The sequence below is a fragment of the Crotalus tigris genome, unplaced genomic scaffold (assembly GCF_016545835.1).
Source record: "Crotalus tigris isolate CLP2741 ecotype Arizona unplaced genomic scaffold, ASM1654583v1 scf7180000017613.987060, whole genome shotgun sequence".
Lineage (NCBI taxonomy): Eukaryota > Metazoa > Chordata > Lepidosauria > Squamata > Viperidae > Crotalus > Crotalus tigris.
The window spans coordinates 81613-105251 of NW_024096512.1; the positions used below are offsets into that span (position 1 = coordinate 81613).

The 23639-nt window shown below is 35.2% G+C and overlaps 1 long non-coding RNA gene across 5 annotated transcripts in view; it reads left to right on the forward strand.

Annotated features, from left to right (window-relative positions):
- The window catches only part of LOC120300227, an 81966-nt gene that overhangs the window by 55708 nt on the left and 2619 nt on the right, over window positions 1-23639 (forward strand). For 3 of the 5 annotated variants that reach the window (XR_005554605.1, XR_005554603.1, XR_005554606.1), the window contains exons 2-3: window positions 20211-20393; window positions 23009-23278. This is a non-coding gene — a long non-coding RNA (uncharacterized LOC120300227). Of the gene's footprint in view, window positions 1-5284; window positions 5721-20210; window positions 20394-23008; window positions 23279-23639 lie in introns of those variants that run through there. The other 2 variants (XR_005554604.1, XR_005554607.1) reach the window with 2 other exon arrangements.

Consider the following 23639-nt stretch of genomic DNA (forward strand, 5'->3'; position numbering starts at 1 on the left):
TGACTTTACTAGCTTTCTGCAAGGCCTTACAATCCTGATTTTGTTGTCAAACCTCGGGGGGAGTGTAGTTGAGCCTATATCTTGGTCATTGTTGGTTTCATTTCAGCTTCTATATTTATTTTTTCTTTTTATAAGGTATTATATTTATAAAATCTGTGAATCAAATCTATGAAAAATTCATACATGCAATGTATTCAAAATAATTATGTAAGTAAAAACGTATAGTACAATAGGCAACATTATTTGTATTAAATGAGAAATTTCTCTGTTATCTTAGTAATAGCCAGGAACCAATTAGTTCTTAAGAAAAGTTTAGATTAATGATATTTCTTCCAAACTAATATGTAGATAGGTGTATGGGAGGCGAGATAACACATAGATCATAATTATAAGTTAAAGTTTGCAAACCTGTTGGATGCCCCATTAAATAGCTTTTCTGTCTCTAAATGGTACACCTAAAATTTCATGTTTATATGAAGGCAAAAATTTTCCTTTTCAAATTAGTGTATTTGCAATTATATTGTATTTGCTCTAGTTGAGTTTGCTCTACTTACCTAAAGTTTTTGTAAAACTGCTAGAAACTACAAATCATGTCCACATCCATGTACTAAGAGACAAAACACATAAGTAATATTAGAAGATATCTTTCCATGTTTACTAACTCACTAAGCTTAAATCAGCACTTTGATTTCCATTATGTGCAATCATGGGCTGGCATCCTAACAGTTGAATATAGTTGCTGAAAGCTTTATTTCTATTAGATAGAGAAATATTTAGAATGACAGTGGCATGATAACATGCAGTTCTGAATATCTGAGTTACTTAATCTAAAGAAGTAAGTACAATGCTTTCTGCAAATTTAAAAAGCAGGCTGGAAATATCTAGACTCAAATGTCCTCATAATAAGGTGGTGATGTGATCATTTCAGCCTACTACGCTTTGACAGAGGAGAAAAATTGGGTTGGATTATTGTAGGAAAAATAAGGGTCATGTTGTAAAATAGTGCCCAGAGTGGAGTAATACAGATAATCATTTATGAAAAGATAATTTAACATGGTACATCAGCGCTTGGCACATCAACTGCTCGTTTTGTCCTGTTAAGTGGTAAAGAGAATGTATTCCATTTTCACAATTGATCAAAAATCAAGAACACTAAGGGAAGTGATATAGCAATTGTCACCATTTGGCAAGACAACACATATACGCCAAGTGGTTATATACACACTGTGCTAAGTTATTACTAGGTAAAATGTTGTCTCTGTTCCTCCTCGGTTAATTTTAAAGATGAGAAACATGTTCAAATTTCCACTTTCTTATGAATCATAGCAAATAGCCATGGAAAAGTCAATATTCTCTACTACATAGGATTATTCCTATAAGAATATTAAGAAATAACCATATGTATATTCTGAGTTCCTTGGAAGAATATAGGGTCTTTCAAGAAAAAAAGAGGTGAGAATCATGACAAATACATCAAAATAACAAAATAGATGTGAATACACCAGCAGAGTTAGAAGGATCAGCATTTAGAAATACCTAGACTTATATCTTTTTTGGTCCTAGCAACTCCAATAACTTGCTTTTAACTGTGTCTGCTCTTGGGAGAGAAAATTAACAAAGAGTTCTGATATGAAACTCGCTTCATAATACTACAATGGGAGAGGCCAAGTATGATTAAAAGATAAAGCAATCAGTTATAACACCATATCCCTTTTCCCACTTTCCTTCTAAATCTCTTGTAGAGATTCAATAGCATCTTACCAGTTTGTTGAAGATGTGGAATTCAGTCAAATCTATAGGGCACTTAAACCCTCCTATTGTCTACCAGCTTACTCATGGCTGGCACATTAAAATTAATTATCTAGTCATCTTTTAAACGTGTAATTATGGGATAACAGCAGTCATTGGAGAAAATCAGTTTGCCCAAAAAACTATCCTTCATATTGGATATATACTGTATAAGCTATTGTGACTTCTTAAAAACAAATTGTTTTATGATGAAGGATGCTCTAGCCCACGAAGTCATGTGCCTTTGTTTTTAAAATATATTTACAGATCCTCATTGTTTCTATCCGGCCCATTGTAATATGGTGATTCTAAAATTTTTGCACCAGCTGATTTCTGTACCTTAAAACCCTCCATCTTTTGATCTTAGCATTTCTACTCTCCTGCTACTCCAGGATTTAGTATTTCTCATTACTGTTCTTCAGATTATTTTACTTCTAATCATTGCCATTTTAAGTGAATGGGAAATCTCTTCCTTCCTAATTTGTAGAAAATTCAGAAAAAAGCATTAAAAATTGATCACTGTTCAATAATTCATTGTTCCTCAAAAGTGAAATCCATCACCTAAATTCAAAGGCTTGCTCTTCTCTGGTAACAGCAGTGATGGGTCTAGAGAAGCTGCAGGCCAAATTTACTAACACTGGATGACAAATTATCAGTTTTCCTCCAGCTTCTACATTGTAGCAGTGCTATTCAGAAAGATTCTTCTAGGAATGATCGGAAATTGTGCATTTCCCAGCTGTTCCATTGGTCCTTAAAGATTTCTGTGAAGTTCATAGACACTACAATCCCAAGATGAGTTTTTAAACTAGGCTGAAAGTATTTGATTAATCTACGTGATTAATTGATTTAAGCAATTTTGTGAAGTCGCATGTTATTTTAGTTTTTCTGTTAATTACACAATTTTTAACACATGTGAAAACCTAGCTTCTTTATGCCATACTCATTATTTGAGTGCTCCTGTGTGTGTGTGCGTGCACATGTGTACATCCACGTGTGAGTATAAATAATCACATTTATTATTGCATACAGTATCTACTCACCTCCAGGAAAAATTGCTAAGAGAATATCTCCCTTCCCTTCTCTTCTCTTTCCTTAGAATTGGGTATGTCCAGTTTAAGGGAAAAAAGGACTAGAAGTGACATGGTAGCAGTGTTCCAATATTTAAGGGGCAGCCACAAAGAAGAGTGGGTCAACCCATTCTCCAAACCATTTGAAGGTAGAACAAGAAGCAATGAATCAAAATTAACCAAGGAAAGAAGCAACCTATTACTAAGGAGAAATTTCCTGACTGTTAGAACAATTAATCAGTGGAACAACTTGCCTTCAGAAGTTTTGGATGCTCCAACAATGGAAGATTTTAAGAAGAGATTGGCCAATAATTCGTCTGAAATGGTATAGGTTTCCTGAAATGGTATAGGGGATTGGACTAGAAGATCTCCAAGGTCGCTTCCATCTGTGCTATTCTGTTAGTCTGTTATTCCTTCATTTCCCTTCCATTCCTATCCCAGGATTTTATGACTGTTAGAATACAGATTTTCGTACTTGGCACCAAAATGAAATGAACAAAAATCATTTTCAAATAAACAGTCCAGAGTTTGATTTTCCCTGCTAATTTTTTTATATACAAGTTGTCTTCTTTGTTTTGAATATTTAACACTGCACATACATAATTTTGGACTACTTGTTTCTGAGATCTTTCCAGGCTTGTTCTTGATTCATAAAACTGAAGACGGCCAAAATGAAATTGATAAAAGACTAATATCCCATCAATGAGTGGTAGTTCCCCTCCACTTAGAGTGTTTGGTTAGATGCATGCATATCCAGGTAAAGAAATCAATTTCTTGCAGAACTAAAGGAGTCACCTTTAAATTCTGGATACAATTTCTGTGTTTAATTTTAATTTTAAAAAACCCTGTCCTTCCATTTTGATTACTCCAGTTATTGGTGGTTTTGGGGCTCCAACAATTGAAATAAATCATAAATATACTATATTGCCTTGATATATACAGTGGGTAACTTTTTAAATTATATTATTTCTGAATGTATTATCATATTCAATTACATTACTGAATATTTCTGAAATAAATCTAAAAAATGTCATCAAGTAGAAGTTTTTCCCTTTTTACAATGTTTGGTTTTGTTTACATAGTAGCCCAACTATTTGTAATGTTTTCCAAACACTTAGATTTTACATTGTCCATATTATATTATCTATATCTGTTCATAACATCTTGCACATTAGTTGTATGTTTAGATAAAGGCACAGCCAATTTGTAATACACTCATTTCATTTGCTTGAATCTATTTGCAGAAACTAAATGTTCCATACTATATAAAGATTATTTTTGGTTAATATTCTCGTATTCTAGCTATAATATCAATAATAATAATAGTATGTATATGTTTGTGTGTCTTTGTTTTATGTGTGCATGTAAGAATATCATATGATTTGAATGAAAATGTACTGCATTTTCATACCCAACAATTAATTCTATTCAGAGAACTTTGCCATCAATTTCCCCTTTGTGATATTTTACTAGGACAAAGAAAGGCTGGGCGGGGGAGCAAAAACAACAAAAAGTGGCAATCACATGAACCAGATGTATCTTCCTATAATTTGAGCAAATATCCTTGAGTATTACTTTGCAATATAAGCTTTTCTGTGGGGAAAGCGTTTCATGCCAGATAATCATTGCTTTGTGGCTGTATCTGCAGATAGACATGTGTGGGTGTGAAAACAAGAGAAGATGGTTACTGACCAGTCTCCATTTGTGGTTAGGCGCTGCTATTTTAAGATGTTTTATAAAGTTCTATTTTTGCAGTGTTAAAATATTATGATAGATGGAGGTTTGCCTCCATGAATTGCACTAAAGGGGGGGGGAATCCATTTCTTAGGAAAAAGTGTGACTGTAAAAATACAACCCTTTTACTTCCTCTCTTTCAATATGTATTCTAAGCCTCTGTTAGTCTAAAGGATAATTCTGTCTGCAGTCACAGTCCTTGGTAAGCTGCCAAGCACAATAGGGCATTAATTAACATGTGCCAGGTATTCATCAACATGCACTGTGGTGGAGAGCCATTGCAGCTGCCCCCTCCTCCCTACATATCTTTTCCTTTGTCCATGTAATTCATGAAAGATCTTCTTCAGTATGTAAATCACTTTTTGCAAAACACCCCACAATATAATTCCTTTTTATTTTTTATTTATTGTCAGGTTTCTTCAACATCCAGAAAAAATACTGACTCTTTCTGTGGTGTTCTAAACGGGATTTGAAAAAAGAAAGAACATTTCAAATGTATTTTAAATACTTGTGAGAGACGCCAAGTCCCACCCATTCATACTCCAACAGTACAAATGTGTTTATTTGCTGTTACTTGGCTAGATCAATAAATCATTCAATGAGCTATAGGTTTAAGGAGGGGCAATCTGTTTTATCTTGTTAAATGTTGTGCCATGGGGAATTGTGGAATTATTCTTCTCATTAGCTCAAGGTGAAAGTAAACTGACCTGCTAACTTAGGGAAAATGCAGATGAACACAATAGCAGCCTTACTGTATCAATAGCTCACCCATGACCGAGAAAATAAATCAAAGAAGTAAATTAAATTTCAATTAGTTGTTAGATTGACCTCATTTCCTTTTATTGCCAAGGATTACCCGACTTCCGTCTATCTCCTGAGCGGCTATTAATGTTGTTTCAATAACGTATCATCTGCATTTAACTGAAATACATAAGGCTGTTGACTAAACTGTACCATTACTTGATTGTTTTATTTTATTATTATTTAAATCAACTCCACATTTCTCATTTTAGAAATTCATTTCAATGAGAGAATATACTGCAGCGGATGTTGGTTAACCTGTCATATGTGGACAAAGCATTGCCCCAGATTTGAGTTGATAATACCCAGAATATCTTGCCTGAGATAAAGGTATGGGGTGTGTTATCATCAGGTCAGCTTCTTTGGATTTCTTGAAATCCCCAGAAATCTTTTTTCATTATTAAATTGTGAACTTCACACGGAAGCAGTGCAGGTGTCCCTCATTCTATTCTCAAAGGGGCAAACTAAGAATAGCACATAACCCTGAAAATATTGGTAAAAGTTTGGAATTCTTCTTTGCATCCATCAGATCAGTTGACACTTCACCCACAAATCTATTAACACAAAATAATTGTATATGAGACAGTCAAAACTAATACAAAGCAACTCATTATTTGAGTTGGAAGATGGAACAAAATTACTATGTGTTTTATAATTCACTGTCTTGCCTTCAGCTTGCTGCAAACCTATGATCCAGTGTGTCACCATCATAAGCTTTATTTGGTCTTCTTTGTGTACACATACCCATGCCAATCAAACTGGGAAAAGCACAACCTCCTCAGTATAGACTTTGAATGGTGCTCCCCAAAATTAAATTAATTCAAGAAATTATTATGAATACTTTTTATGCTTTTACCAATTTACTTCTTGTTTTAGTAAAAAAAAATTGATTCAGCTGCAATTTTTGGAAGAGCTTTAGAAACAACTCTTAATGCTTTTTGGGTCTGAATGAAGAATGACACCTCAGATTTCAAACATTTTTGATAGAGAAATGATATAATAATGGGGTTTTTTTTAAATAAAATGTGCTATTTGTACATTGCCAATAAAAATTGTGTTTAGGAATTCTTCCTTAAAATTAAAAAAAAAGTGGCAATATTTGAAATTCCAATTTTTTTTAAAACACTGTTTTAATGCTGTTTTATTACCCTCTAAGGAGGCTATATTATCTCATATGATTAATCTAAAATAGAACATTTTATCATAAAATGATAACAAAAGTAATGTCAAAGCTTACCCTGAAGCCAAAAAATTATTGAAGGGAAAAACATTAACATCTTTGCTAATGACATAAGAAGATGCAAATTATTAGCCATAAACATACTTTCTTAAACATTATTTCAGTCAATAATATGGGGCTGTAATCGTACACACAAAGATTTCTGGAAACATTGACATAGATATGAGCAAATAAGATAGTAGGTACTGCTGATTTGCTTTTTCTATAAGTACAGTAACTAAGCAAGCTGCAAAAGTTTTTTCATTATGATGTGCACACTTGTAATTCAGGGTTGGTGCCTTTTAATAAGTCAAAGTCAAAAGCTTTGTTGGTTAGGGTTACAATCTCAACTTATATTTCATGATAAGCAAACCATAGATTGACTTCCATAGTTTGTTTTGTTATTTGCAATGGAGATAAATTATTAAGCAGGATGTAATACAAAGTTTTATATCAGTATATCTGAAGCCTTGAAAATTCTGGCTTACTATGAGGCATAAATGGTTTCCCTTTATTGGACTGAGGCTGGTGAGTTTAAATCAGCCTTCTTAATTGTGTTGTCCTCTAGAATGAATTGGACTGTGACTCTCATAATTCCTAACCAACATCAACAGAGACTGCTCAAAGATTTTTTTCAAACTCTCAAGCAATACAATTAAAGAATGGCAATGCAACTTATGAATAATTGTGACTGTGACTGAATTTTCTTAACCCAACTGTTTGCTGTAATATCAATAAGCTTCACTAATTTTCCATGATGTCAATGTCCTTCAGTAAACTTTTTAGGAAGTAAATTCAAAGCATACAAAAAAGCTAACAAATATTTTGCCAAAGTGGCACACTGTGCTATATTTATTACAAGAAGATGGTGTACTGTTGACCCCCATTTTCTGCCACAGTTTATTTCAGGTTTTGCTGCTACAAAGTCAGTGTGTGCTTTCATTTTTATGCACAGCAATATATGGAACATAATGCCAGATTCTTTTGTTTTCACTCTGAATAGCAAAGATAACCGTGCAACGCTACAGCAGCAATGCTTATTTAAGGATATAAGTTTCCTTTGGGATGGGAGAATGGAATTCATGGTGATTTCTAGCTTCAGTATGTAAATATAGAAAATCAAAATCAATCTTAATCATGCAGTCTATGAATCTAAATTTAAGCATACCTTCCTGTTTTTCTTTATATGTAGAGGGACATTTTTGAGAAAGCAACCAATACTCTTGCTTAAATTGATTCTGGATCATGCTGTTGATGATCTGGAGCATCTGAGGAGAGGAAAACTTAAATTCCCTACATAAAAATGGCAGTTTTCTTTCCCACATATTCTTTCTGTAAAAAAAATGGTTATCATCCCTACACAGGAATTCTGAATGTGAGGTTACAGCTGTTTTGTTCTCAGCAATTCTATACAGAAGAAAAGAGGGCAGGCATTAATCTCCCCCTATCTACCCCATCCTCCTTCAGCAATCCTGATACCAGTAGTTTCCTTACTGTTTATCAATAAGGGGCCCAGTACCAATCTGATAACTTATCACCTAGGTCCTAGGAGGAAGAAAAAAATTAAGCATAGCCTCCTAGAAGTAATAATTAGAGTTGCTGAGGAAGAGATCCAAACTTTTTTTCTCAGCAGTCTTGGGAGTCTGTATGCTCTGCCTTTTCCCCATATTCTGTTCCCTACTATATATAGATATACAACTCTGTTCCCTACTATATATAGATATACAACTATATATAGATATACAACTCAAGAAGCTTGGGAAATTTTGAAAAATGAGATAATAAAAGCCCAGTCTAGCACAAAACCAACAAAGAGGAAAAATAACAGCTCTCAAAAGAAATCAGCATGGCTGCATAAAGAACTCTCTGACAAACTGAAAGATAAAAAGGATAAGTATAGAAAGTGGAAAGAGGGGCACATAACTAAATCAGAATATCAACAAATAGCCCGAGCCTGCAAAGATGAAGTGAGGAAAACCAAGGCTCAAAATGAACTAAGGCTTGTGACCAAAGTCAAAAATAACAAAAAAAGCTTCTTTCAACATATAAAAAACAAGAAAAAAGTGAAGGAAATGATTGGTCCATTAGTGGCAAGAAGGTGACAAGCAACAGGGAGAAAGCAGAACTATTTAACTCATTTTTTGCATCTGTCTTTACACAAAGGGAAAAAACAGACCAACCTATCAAAAATAGTGCCATACAAAACAGAATAGAAACACAAGTTAAGATAGGCAAGAAAATGGTAAGTGAGCACCTGTCCAGCCTAGACGAGTTCAAATCGCCAGGACCAGATGGATTACATCCCAAGGTTCTCAAGGAACTGGCAGATGTGATCTCAGAACCATTGAACTATATATTTCAAAGATCCTGGAGCACAGGGGAACTACCAGAGGACTGGAAAAGAGCAGATGTAGTTCCCATCTTCAAAAAAGGGAAAAAATGGATCCAGGAAATTACAGACCTATTAGCCTGACCTCAATACCTGGGAAGATCCTGGAAAAGATAATCAAACAACAAATCAGCAACCATCTAGAGGCAAACAAAGTCATTACTAAAAGCCAACATGGGTTTGTCAAAAATAGATCATGCCAGACAAATCTTATTGCATTCTTTGACCAAGTGACAAAATTAGTGGATAAGAGGAATGCTGTGGACATAATTTACTTGGACTTCAGTAAGGCATCTGATATAGTAGATTGCAACCTACTACTTGACAAGATAGAAAAATGTGGGTAGACAGCATCACCCACCAGATGGATCCGTAGCTGGCTGACCGGCAGTACTCAGCGAGTGGTCCTCAATGGAACCGCATCTACATGGAGGGAAGTTTGTAGTGAGGTGCCCCAGGGCCCTGTTCTGGGCCCAGTGCTCTTCAACATCTTCATCAATGATTTGGACGAAGGGATAAATGGGGAATTCAGACGACACCAAGCTGGCAGGAATAGCCAACACTCCCGAAGACAGGCTTAAGATACAGAAGGATCTGGACAGACTTGAACACTGGGCACTATCTAACAAAATGAAATTCAATGGTGAAAAAAGCAAGGTTTTACATTTAGGCAAGAAAAACCAAATGCACAAGTATAGTATAGGGGGTACCTTGCTCAATAGTAGTAACTGTGAGAGGGACCTCAGAGTCCTAGTGGACAATCACCTATATATGAGCCAGCAGTGTGCTGCAGCTGCCAAAAAAACCAACACAGTGCTACATTAACAGAGGGATAGAATCAAGATCACGTGAAGCGTTAATACCATTTTACAATGCCTTGGTAAGGCTACACTTGGAATACTGCATCCAGTTTTGGTCACCACGCTGTAAAAAAGATGTTGAGACTCTAGAAAGAGTACAGAGAAGAGCAACAAAGATGATTAGGGGACTGGAGGCTAAAGCATATAAGGAACAGTTGTTGGAATTGGGTATGTCTAGTTTAATGAAGAGAAGGACGAGGGGGACATGATAGCAGTGTTCCAATATCTCAGGGGCTGCCACAAAGAAGAGGGAGTCAAGCTATTTTCCAAAGCACCTGAAGGCAGGACAAGAAGCAACGGGTGGAAACTAATCAAGGAGAGAAGCAACCTAGAACTAAGGAGAAACTTCCTGACAGTGAGAACAATTAACCAGTGGAACAACCTGCCTCCAGAAGAGGTGAATGCTCCAACACTTGAAGTTTTTAAGAAGAGACTGGAAGCCATTTGTCCGAAATGGTATAGGGTTTCCTGCCTGAGCATGGGGTTGGACTAGATGACCTCCAAGGTCCCTTCCAACTTTACCTCCAAGGTCCCTTCCAACTTTATTATTATAGAGATCCATGTTGTCCCACAAATTAAATACTCTTTTTAAAAAATAAAAAGCTACTATTACAGAAAAGCCCCTCCTGTCCATAACTGTACATTCTTTGGTAGACCATAGAAAAGGATTGCTTATTTAAAAAAATAGTATCTTTTCTCCCCAAAAAAGGAAGGACAGTGGTCTGCCTAAGTACTGATACAGAGCGAGATTAGCTAAAAGGATGTTATCTGTTTTGTTAGTTAGATTTATATACTGCATTTGTTCCAAGAGCTCAAGATACCCCACATAGCTGTCCTAATTTTTCAATTTTTTCCCCCCACAGTACAACCCTAAGAGACACTTTGGACTGAGAGAGAATGACTAGTCCAGTGAGCTTTTGTATTTAACACTGGAGCTGCCCATACGTTCATGGTTTTAGTTTTGCACCTCCTCAGTTACATCACAACTGTATCACACTGGCTTTTAATAAAGATAAAGATGATGTGGTAACCTTAATTTTAGGGGTACAGGGGAAACACTGAGAACAGTTATACACATGACAATTTTACTGAAGGGTCTTAGAATATCTTAATGCCAGTTTATGTCCTTTACAACCGTGTGGGTATGTGCATGGGAAATTACATGTGTACATTTTAGTGTAACAAGGCAGTCAGTTAAAAAACTGGTTAGAATAATAAGCATTGTTGAAAACTTGAAAATTATTTACCAGAAACAGAGTGGCTAAAGTAAGGAAATGCGTGGTATTATAATGTCCAGAATGCAAAGGAATTTTGATGTTTAGCCAAAAGAGTACCTGCAGCTGAGATGGGAAGACTATTCTGGAGAAGTCCATTTGTCAACATGGCCCTGTTATGATAATTGAGAAATATTGAGTAAGAACACCCTGCCCGTGATCTTGTGCTGGCAAAAGAGATGGCATGGTCAAAAAATAAATATAAGCAGAGCACAAGGTATAGGAATGCATGATTGCTAAGATAAGAGGAGCTGAGGAGGAAGGAAGGAGAGGCTTGAAAGAGAAGTGTAAGCATACATTTTTTTAAAAAAAATAGCAAAAATGTCAAAGGAATAGCTAAACAGAAAAGCAATATAAACAGAACAATGATAGCTGGAGATATTAATCTGTTGTAATATTTATGGAAATGTTGCTGTTGCTTGTTGCTGTTCTCCTCTTTATGTGAACTTCTCATACACTGGAGCTTCCTAAAGACTTGAAGTGTTTTAAACTTTGTTGAGGTCAATTTCAGCATTCTTCACCTTTGGCGAATGAGAGTTTTAGTGAAGCAGCTTCTGAAGTGCAGACATGTTATTATAAAAATCCTAACAAGAACCCTGTAAAGTAAGTTCTAGAATTAATGTTCCTATGTTGCAAAGGATTTATGAATAAGTCCCCATATAGGAGTACACGCCTGCATTGAGGGAAGAACATGTCATGGAGTCATTTCCCAATTTCATTTTATTTCAGTCATAAAAAGTTAGGAGCTTAGTTTTATAACCATATATATCAGGAACTACCTTTTTAAAAGAAAAAAATACACTAGCCAAGTACCTACTATTTACTTTATAACTTGGAGGAAACTCTCTTAAACTCAGTGACACCAGAGAATATTAATACAGCATTCTTCCATGAGGGTAGGTAACAAAATGACTGCAAGCAAACAGCCCAAGCTCCGAGAGCACCAAGGACTCCATAAATTCCTTGTGTGTCTAATCAAACTTGGCCCATCACTCTCTACATGTGTTAAGACTTGAATCCATGGCCAAAAACTGATGGTCATCTGCCTGCAGATGATAGGAAATTTCCTAGAGAATATGATTTAGGACAACCGGCAAAAATTAAAAACCAGCTTAGATTTGATGTAAATTTGAAATAATCTGTTCTAATTTCCCAGTTATGTAGGCTTTGTAAGGTATTATTGAAAAGAGGATCATTTCAGATTTAACTTGGTGAAAGTAAAGGACCCAGCAAGGTTCAAAAGTCCTCGGTGGCTGTGCTCAGACTGCAAACAGATATTTACTTCTGTTATCGCTGCTATTTTTCATAATAATAAGATGTTCTTTAGATTTGCCTCATATGAAAACAGCTGCCCTTGTTCTTTCTAATTGTGCTCCCATTGTGAGTAAATTGGATTTCTCATACATTAATACACATTTTAATTAAAAGTGTTGCTTGAAAAGTTTTGTCTTCATTGGATCAACCTAAATTAAGCTGATTTAATTCCCATTGAAATCAGTGGGATTTGTTGAAAAGCTATTTCATGGTGGTGCAGCTATTGGCAGGCCAAATGAAAAATGGGGAGACATACTTTAAATCGACCCCTCAACAACAAAGCCTGCTGGATCACTTGTGTTCATCTCTGCCTGATCTACCTCATAAGATTGTTATGATGATAAATTGGGGAGAAAGGGTCTTATATATGCTGCTTATATTAGATGATTACACCTTTTATTCAAAATTAGTTAATTTAAATGCTGATAACTTAATCTACAAGAAACCTATAACCTGTTATTTTGATTAGAACATATAACACAAAATATCAGAATCAGAATAGAGCTGGAAAGGATTTAGAGGTCTTCTAGTCCAGCCCCCTGCTCAAATAGGAGACCCTATACCATTTCAGACAGGTGGGTGTCCAATGTCTTCTTAAGCCTCTAGTGATGGAGCACCCACAACTTCTGAAGGCAAGCCATTTCACTGGTTAATTGTTCTCACTGTTAGGAATTTTCTTTTTAGTTATTGGTTGGATCTCTACTTGATTAGTTTCTATCTGTTGTTTCTTGTCTTGCCTTCAGATGCCTTGAAAAAATAGGATGACCTGTTCTTCTTTGTGGCAGCTCTTCAAATATTGGAACACATTTTCATGTCTCCTCTGGTTCTTATTTTTACTAGACTAGATTATAAGTAGTCTAAATAATTTTGTCTAAAAATTAGATTAGCAGGTATAGTCATTGGTTTTTCATTGATTTCATTAATCTATCTTCCTTAGTTCCCTCAGTTCATGCATTCACATCTGATTAATAGACAGAGCCTTTTAAGTACAGTATCATTTGTTTACAGGCATACCCTTAGTTTACCCATTTCCAACCAAGAAGTCACCTCCCATTCACAAAATGCTTCGACACCCACCCAATCCTCATGCTCAAAGATCTTTCACACAAATTCCAATAATGATCAAAATGCATTGGGCATGTCCATCATATATACATGTCATACTTCTTAAGGTTTTTCCAAGTCAGGTTTAACAAAGGCACGGCCCTCAGGACATATAACCTCTAATTAGCAGTCTGTACATCGGTACTTCAACAACTTTGGAGCACACAGTTTGCAAGGGTAATTAGAATACAGTAATACTGTTGTAAGTGTTCTCTAAGTGTTTGGTGAACTGCCTGGTAATCTTCAAATCTTCCCTTGCTTCATTTGGAAGTCAGATCACAGCAGTGTTAAGTGCTCTGTTAGGCATATATGTTCACTGTGCAGTGCCAAACAAGCCTTTCATCTGGATTAAATATAGCTGAAATACAAACAATAATCAAAAAGAATATAACTAATGAATCAAGAGTGCCCCATTTAGAAATATGAATGACATATTTTAGAAGGCAGTGACATGAATAAAACACAGTACAGACTCTGTGCCATTTTGTAGGCTTAGGTTTCCAAACATGAAAGTGACAGGATAATTGGACCCTAGGACTTTGAGGCTAAAGAAGAATCCAGCAACAAGAACAACAGGCAATAACTGTAAACAGTTTGCTTTGAGCCTGCAATGACACTTTCCTTAGAAAAGTGTGAGCTTCCATGAATAAATAGATATCCTCATGACCAAGACAGAGTGGCAGAAGCAAATCATAAGAATGGTATGGCTGAAGCACATACATTATCATAAAAATTGTTTTTAAAAATAAGAAAAGGATGGGAAATATTTATTTCTGCAGTGTAATAAAATGGGAGTAAGAGAAAATGAAATCAGAGTCAGAAATTGGAGAGAAATAGAAGTGGACCAAATTTTAATTGGAAGTAAGTCCATTAAACTCAGCTGGACATCTTCACAGATAAATATAAATTGATTTACTGTGCTAACTGCTGTATTTTGTCTGTATGAAAATAATTAATACTTTTAAAAATTGTCCTTAAAACAGGTATAATCAGTAATAGCATAAATGAAATCTTTTAAAAATTACATTCTTTAGCTCAATGATAACTGCTAAAGTAAGCCAGGAGATTCCTCCACATTCTTTCACTTATTCTGTGACTTTAAAATGATTGTATAATAGCAAATTGCTAATTCCACTTACAAGGTCACTCTTATTAGAACACTTCCATTGTCAAGACAAGTCACTTTTCTTATTGCTTTTAGTGGAAAACCCATGGCTCTTCTAAGTAATGTCTCCTGTTCTTTTTGCTCTTTCAATACTTTGAGTGGCTTATAGGAACTAAAGATCTGGCATAAAGTTGCCTTTCATTTCAATTCAAAGGAAGACCTTGGATTGTCCAATAGAACAGTATCTTTCATACATCAATATTAGTATTAGAAAATAATAGCATTACATAAGCTTAATATATTGATAAATATCTAAAGACATTACGTCTAGATTCAATGCCACAATGTTGTTCATCAAACACAACTAATATATATTTTTTTAATTTTCAGATGTTATTTAGGAATATCATAGAATTTGGTTACTTGATTGATTCAGTGACTCCTTAACAGTATAATCCTATATATGTTGACTTGAAGATAAATTCTCTTTCAGCCACTTCCTCAATAAGTATGCTCATGAATGCAATCTAAAGGGAGAATCCAGGTAGTTTCTTTTCTGAAAGAGATTTTCATTAGAAAAACAAGAAGAGAATTATAGAAGACCCTGTACAACAAAATGAAATTTAATGTGAAGAAAAGCAAGGTTTTACACTTAGGTAAAGGTACAAGTACAGATTAGGTGAAGTCTGGCTCAAAACAATAACTGTGAGGGATCTTGGAGTCCTAGTGGACAATCACTTAAATATGAGCCAGTAGTGTATAGCAGCAGCCAAAAAAGCTAGTGCAAACCTTGTTTCCATAAAGAGAGGCATAGAATCAAAATCATATGAAGTATTAATACCACTTTATAAAATCTTAATAAGACCACACCTAGAAAACTGCATTCAGTTTTGGTCACTACATTACAAAAAAGATGCTGAGAAGAACAACTAATGATGGAGTCTAGGATGGAGTCTAAAACATATGAAGAACAATTGCAGGAATTTGGTATGTCTAGTCTAGTGACAAGAAGGACTAGAGTGACATGATAGCAGTATTCCAGTATTTGAGGGGCTACCACAAAGAAAAGGGGATTAACATATTTTCTAAAGCACCAGAAGGCAAGACAAGAAACAATGGATGGAAACTAATCAAGGAGAGAAGCAAACTGGAATTAAGGAGAAATTTCCTAACGGTGAGTACAATTAATCAGTGGAACATCTTGCCTTCAGAATTTGTGGGTGCTTCATCTCTGGAGATTTTTAAGAAGAGACTGGATAGCCACTTGTCTGAAATGGTATTGGGTCTCCTGCTTGAGCAAGGAGTTGGACTGAAAGACTTCTAAGGTCTCCCACTCTATTCTGATTCTGATTCTGATTTTGAGAGATAGATAGAGATGTCACCTTCAGCTCTGCAGGCGAAATTTTGGAAAACAGGCCAAATTGCATGGTAGTTGAAAATTACTGAAAACTGAGCACCTCCTTATTCCATCGTTGGAAGATTTCCTCCCTTAATTTATTTTCTGTGAGTCAACATCCTTCTTATACAAGCCTATGTTTGGCTCCCAAGAAGAAGATGCTGTTTCACAAATGATTGTACAAAAGTTTATATTAGTATTCCTGTAGTGCTACAATCGACCAAAATAGATTTCACAGTGGCCCTTATGATCTTGCTTGTTCAAAAATATCTTACACTAGCAGAGAAATATATTTAATTTTTTTCATGCACCCATAGAATAGGAAGGGAGGAAAAATCCTTTAAAGATAGGAAGCCACATTGTAGAAAAAATACTGTATGTAGAAAATAATACTGAATTTTGTTCCCTTTGGTCACTCAGCTATGCTGTTGGGCCAAGTAAACAGAAGTTTTTCCCCCCGACATGACATATCTGAATTAATTACATTAAAAAATAATGTTGCAGAAATCCTGGTCTTAAGAACAAATAAACACCATTGTTTTTCTATTTTTTTCCATAATTTCACAAAGTTGCTTTGACCTTCCCTAGTTCTGGCACTTGGTTCATCCTACTTTAATAAAAGAGGTGAGAGAATGTAATAAAATCTAATAAAATACAAGATTAGCAAGAACTAAGAGTAGTATATTATACAAGCTACAATTATTTCTTCTAGAAATCAGAGCTAGCAAAATATAGTATTCTGGTTAAAAAAAATTGAGATGGTCCAATTGTGTTAAGACTTTAGATCTTCTCTTGCTCAGCTATAACTATTAAAAGTTTCTTTTCTTTCTTTTGGAAATATATTTTTAAAGGTCATACAAAAGATGAATCAAGTCTTTCTTTAAATGAAGAAGATTATAAATAATCTAATGAAGAATAGTAATATAATCAATGGATGCATGGTGGGATAAGGTAGTTAAAGAAACCCTTAAATATGTCTATACATATTGTGCATTAAAAATCTTTGCAATATGTTTAATGTTTGAAAATGTCTGTTGGTTTTGATTATGTCAGTAAATTTTCCTGTTTTTGATCCAACTTGTCACCCATTATCTATTTCCCTGGTTTAAAATGCTATGTGACATGAATGAAAAGATTATTTTTTTCTTAAGGATCTAAACAGTATGAAGTCTGAAAGGACATTTTGCTACAAAAGTTTTTCCATTTAAATTTAACTGTAAATTTTCAACTCTTGAGATTTGAATTGCTACAACATGTCACAATAACTGTGATCTTTAAAAATAACATAGAATATGGAAATCCATATTAAGGCAGTGAAGTCTATGAAATTTCCAAATACCAATTCCTTTTCTGCTGCAACTGAGAAACAATTGCATCAGGGTTTATTTCTGAAAAAGTTGTTTTGATTCTAATCTAAATAAGATTAGTACTAAATTCACCAATATCTTAAGTGTTCAGAAGATTTGGACTTGAGCACTATCAGTATTCATTCATTCATAAAAAGTACTGTCATGAACAGGTAATGTAATCTGTAATGTGTTTAATTACAAGCTGGTAAATGTAAGATGATCAATGAGGTGCTAATTACAATAAAATAATTTTAGGCATATCCATAATCCATCCATCAACAAAATAAGAGGATATAAATGACAATCATACAAAGAAATAAATTAAAAAATGATAGAATTAAGGCAAACTTTAAAAAAATTAAGGAATCCCTTAAACCCTGGGATATCATTGTGATTAGATGAATTGGACATAGAATCCTTTCTGCAAGCACTTCAGATGAAGCTATCGCATTCTAGAGCAACTGCATTTTACTAGATCATCATCAAGGGCAGCCCCATGTAGAATATGTTACTGAGGCCTAATATAGTGGTGATAAAGCCATAAATCATTTAATAATGGATTCTTGATATATAAAAAAGCACAACTGGCATACAGTTGACAGTGGTCCTTGGAACAAGGTCTTCACTTACTCTAGTAGAGTCTTAAGTCCAGAAAAATCTCTAAATTGTGGGTTTTCCTGCTCAGATGAAGTCTTACCCATTTTCATTAGGAACCAGAAAACAGCCAGATTGATTACTTACATACAGAACATCTATATTTTTGTTTCTACCGTACTTTTATTGTCCCAACCAGTTCATCATAGCCTCTAGTCCCCAAGTAAGAACCTCACTAGCTTAGAGTGGTGATATATAATTGGGTATCTTCAGCATATTAAGAATAACTCACCACAAGTCAATGGATGACATCTCCTAGCAATTTCATGTAAACATTAAATGCTATGATTGTCTTATCCCATTCATTTTAACTGGATTTAAATTGATTTACTTTAGCCAATTAACTATATTTTGCTAACATTATTGTTCTGAACCTCCATCATTTCAAAGGTGAAAACAATGTTTATCTTATGAATTTATAACATTTCTATTCTCAAATCAAAGGTCACTGCCTAAAATGTCATTCTCCCTCCCCCCCATCCCAGTGTAAATGAAATATATTCCCGACCTCTTGTATGTGAGTATGATCACATGAAGTACATTTAATCTCATGTCAGAAATCATATTCATCAGCAAATATTTTTCATTCAAAAGAACCCAGCAGGTAATAGAAATTAGTGCTCTCATGCAATGTCACATTCATCTGTGCTAAATTTGAACTGTATTTCTCCCCTCCCCTGAGCTGTGTGCTGTGCATTCTATGGGACAAAAATGCTAAATAATAAGCTTTGCAAAGTGAAAAGAAAAAAAGAGATTTTTTTTTAAAAAAATAAGAAAATGGAGATTAAAGCGGGACCACATATACTGTGTAAACTGTAAATGAGAAACCCACGGTTTTCCAAAAGTTGCCACTAAATTGTAATTTTGAAATGATAGAAACAGGAAATTGTCAAATATATAGGGGAAAAATCCTTAGTGACATTTAATAAGTGACATTTAATGTTTATCCTGACCTCATCTCCATCTTTCTCCCAATTCTCCCTAGTTTTTCTGAGTACTGCTTCAAACATGTCATTAAAAGGCTAAGTGTTGTCCCTGACATGAACATACATACTCTGATGCATAATTTAGAGGAAAAAAGGATAGTATTCTTTATTCCATAAAAAGCAAGTAACCTCTGAGTACTTAACTTTCTACAGTAGTGGAATTATAAAGCAGATAGGTCCACCCAATTAAAACCTAAAAAAAAAAAAAAAATCATGTGGAACTGTGTTGTATTATTTTATAAAAGAAAATAAGCTACTTTGGGGAATTGAAATAGTAAAGGCAGAAAAATCACAGCAAAAAGATGTAAAGGATTAATTTCATCTCTGAATCTTAAAATATATAGTAGCAGGAGTCACTCAGACAGAGCTAATTAGAGGTCCTGTATATATGTTTCCTAGCAACAGAAGGGAACACATAAAGTTTGTTTTGATCTGGGCTCATGTTTAGAAAAAAATGTGTTCTTTTTTTATGAAAGTATACATTGCTCTTAGGCTTTAATGTTATTTTTACTCCAAATAATATTTGCCATTTTTTGGCTGAGTTCTTTTACCTTATTTACATGGGTGTCTCAACAAACTGAGCCTAGCTAGTAGTTGGATGAAGATCAATGGAGGGGTCATAGGCTACTCTGGAAAGTTGAAGAAATACCCTGGAAGAAGGCAGTGGCAAACCACTCTATATTGTGCATACAAGGTCCTCACCTGTCAAGCCTGTTTTGAAACAGGCTTTTTTAATAACATGGTGGCTGAGATAAACTGTGTTTTTTCTGGTTTGAGTTTCAGTTCCAGGTCCTTTGACATATGTACTGTTTTTGTTCTGGGAAAAAGTTATTGTGTGAAATTAAATAATATGTAGCCCCTAAGTAATTTAGTAACTTGCCAGGGCTTTCTCCTCTTCTTCTTTCCTGAAATTCTTGGGACACTGTTTACAATATCTTTAGTATGTTGGCAGCTGGAGGAAAAATGGGCAATCTTATTCCATTGTCAGTTCCACCAGGACAAGCCATTACAGTCCCAAAAACTACACTGGTTGCCCATTGTCCTCAAGACTACAGAGTATTCTTGCACAATTTTTAAACTGGTAACATATTACAAGTACAGCTGGGCACATTTTCTACCATATTTATGGATGGATGGAATGAGTCTATGCCTTTTCCATGTGTTTTGTAGGAGAAGGAAAACCATTTTACAAAGGCAATCTCCTTCTTTGGCAGTGACAGTAACATTGTTCCAGATATCGCCCAATGGGAGTACTGCTGTCAAGACATATTGCATAGGAGTTTAATTGAAGTGTGGGAAGCCGGGGAGTTTGCAGACAGCTGGAGATGTAGTTTTTCAATGAATCTACAAGGGGTAAGTACAAATATTTTATAATTTCCCACAAATATTAATAATGTGGTATTCTATCAGTGGCTTGAGTAAGAAGAGGAAAAAAAGCGACATTCTGACATAAATGTAGATGTGGCAAATTGCAAAGGTAATTTAAGATGTTATTTTTAGAGACAGGTTTGTGGCATCTTTCACCAAGTAGTCCTTCTCCCCAGAGACTATTTTGCTCAAACATTTTTACAGATTCTGGTCAGTGACACACAAACCCCAACTTCTAGGCAGTCTGCCATTCAACGAGAATATTTTTGCAAAGAAAGAAATGAGGAAATGTAAGCATTCAAGTGAAAATTCAATCCTTCACAGTACAGAGCTTCTGCGTAGTCTTTTAAATGACCCTTTTTATCATGGTGCCATGTCTTTACCTTTCTGAATAGTGAGACCTGGTAAAAAAAATAGATGTATGTATACAAGTGGTTGAGTAATGTATTACTCATGTGCACTTTGTTCTTTTTGGCAAACTGACCTTATCAAAGGAAAGAAAGCTATACATTGTGACAAGAGCCTTACTGGGAAGACTGAATTAGGAGCCAGAGAGATTTTACTGTTATCTTGTTTTAAATTAAGATGAGTTTGAAAAGATGATAATGCTACTGAAATCTTTTCCTTTGTTTTCTTTTCTTTAAAAAAACCAGAACATGTAATAACAATATAAAGGAAACATACTGTATGTTTTATGTTTTAATCATGATTTGGGTGGCAAATATAAAATGGAGGTTTTTTATTAATTATACTTATCTGATGTATAATATTTAAGGTAATATGCAAATTTAGAAGATTATGAAGTCATTAACTGATCAGTGACTTAAAGATCAATAAAGCAAACCACAGTTAGAAGTCACTCATTACCCTGTTCCCCAGCATTTCTACACATACTGCAATAATCTCATGTCAAAATCACTTTGTATTTAGAAAGATAGCATGTCAAGGAAAGGATTAGGTAAGTAGTTTTGCATTTGAGCAGTTAACTTTTCTCATAAAGAGGATGTCTAAAACAACAGAATATGAAAACATATTCAAAGTAGACTGCTCTGAATTTTCTTTTTCTAAATATTTAATTTGGTCGTAAGTATCTTTCTTGCAAATATCAGTAGGATTTTAGTGACAAATTATGTTGATTCTACAGTGCTTCTAATGTGCAAGGATTCCAGAATTACTCTGAATGTGTTAAAGAAACAGCAACAGAAAAAGGACTGTACTTTCCTTTAATTCCACCCCAGGTTGGCATATCTCCCTGAAAATTTTAGGGGAAGTTGACAGCAGCTTCGAAAATGATTTACCATATTGTAACTTTTGAAGTGACAGAAATTCTAAATAATAAAATGCACAATTGGAAAGAAATAATAATAATAAAATTGGAAGGGACCTTGGAGGTCATCTAGTCCAAACCCCTGTTCAGGCAGGAAACCCTATACCATTTCAGACAAATGGCTGTCCAGTCTCTTCTTAAAAACTTCCAGTGTTGGAGCATTCACCTCTTCTGGAGGCAGGTTGTTCCACTGGTTAATTGTTCTAACTGTCAGGAAGTTTCTCCTTAGTTCTAGGTTTCTTCTCTCCTTGATTAGTTTCCACACATTGCTTCTTGTCCTGCCTTCAGGCACCTTGGAAAATAGCTTGACACCCTCTTCTTTGTGGCAGCCCCTGAGATATTGGAACACTGCTATCATGTCACCCTTTGTCCTTCTCTTCATTAAACTAGACATACCCAATTCCAGCAACCGTTCCTTATATGCTTTAGCCTCCAGTCCCCTAATCATCTTTGTTGCTCTTCTCTGTACTCTTTCAACATCTTTTTTACATCACACTGACCAAAACTGGATGCAGTATTCCAAATGTGGCCTTACCAAGGCATTGTAAAGTGGTATTAACACTTCACGTGATCTTGATTCTATCCCTCTGTTAATGCAGCCTAGCACTGTATTGGCCTTTTTGGCAGCTGCAGCACACTGCTGGCTCATATTTAGGTGATTGTCTACTAGGAATAAAAGATCCCTCTCACAGTTACTACTATTGAGCAAGGTACCCCCTATACCAGTGGTTCTCAACCTATGGGTCGGGACCCCATTTGGGGTCAAACGACCATTTCACGGGGGTCGCCAAACAACACAGTCGCCATTTTTCCCCCTTTTCCTTAGCTGTGCTACTCCCTTTTATTCTATTGGCTTTTGAAAGCCAATAGAATAGACTCTTTTGAATAGAGTCTAATTCTATTGGCTTTCAAAAGCCAATAGGAATTGTCCAGGCTGTCTCTGCCCTGCTGAACCCGCCAAAAGTCCCATTCTGCAAACAGTGCTCAACTTACGACTGGTTGGAGGTCGTGGCATTAAAAAGGTTGAGAACCACTGCCCTATACTATAGCTATACCTAGTGACTATATTTAGTTTTAATTAAATGCAAATAAAACCAAATAGGGGTGGGGGGTTTCCTGGTTTTTCCAATCCACTCATTTGTGTAGGACACCCCTGGTTAATATCTTCAGCTTGTAAACATTTATTCCTTCTACTTTAGCAAAGTGTCTAGAGAAAGCGAAACAATATTAATATATATACCTAGTCTGACACAGTCTTTCTTTCTCCATACAGATAGACATATGCACCCATCCATCCCTTGCCTTCAAGTCAGTATTGATTCCTGGTGATTGCCTGGACAAGTTCCTGCAATTTTCATATGTGGCTCGCCATTGCCTCCTTCCTAGGCTGAGAGAGAAGGATTGGCTCACTCGGCTGGCTTTGTGCTTAAGGCCGGATTGAAAGTCATGGTCCGGTCTCCCAGTTTCTGACCTGATATCTTATCCATTACAAGCTGTCTCTCATTACATTACATTGATACATTTTGTTTCCATATCTGATCAGGTTTGTACAAAATATATGTGTTTCGCTTTGTGTCCTTTATATTCCTGAAAAAGAAAGAAAGAAAGAAAGAAAAAAGAAAGAAAGAAAGAAAGAAAGAAAGAAAGAAAGAAAGAAAGAAAGAAAGAAAGAAAGAAAGCTAAATTGGAGATGGGGCTAGTAAGACTCACAGCTTAATTTTATTTTATGTCAAGGCTTAGTAACATTGTGAAAAAGATAAATAGTATATGTGTGTCTTCTTTTTTAAGCAATCTTTGTATTGAACTACTAGAACCTATAACGTGTTCCCCAGCCAGCTTTCCTCCTAAAGGCTGCTTGAATAAGATCAATGTCCCCATAATCTGGGTGAACGATTGTGAAATTG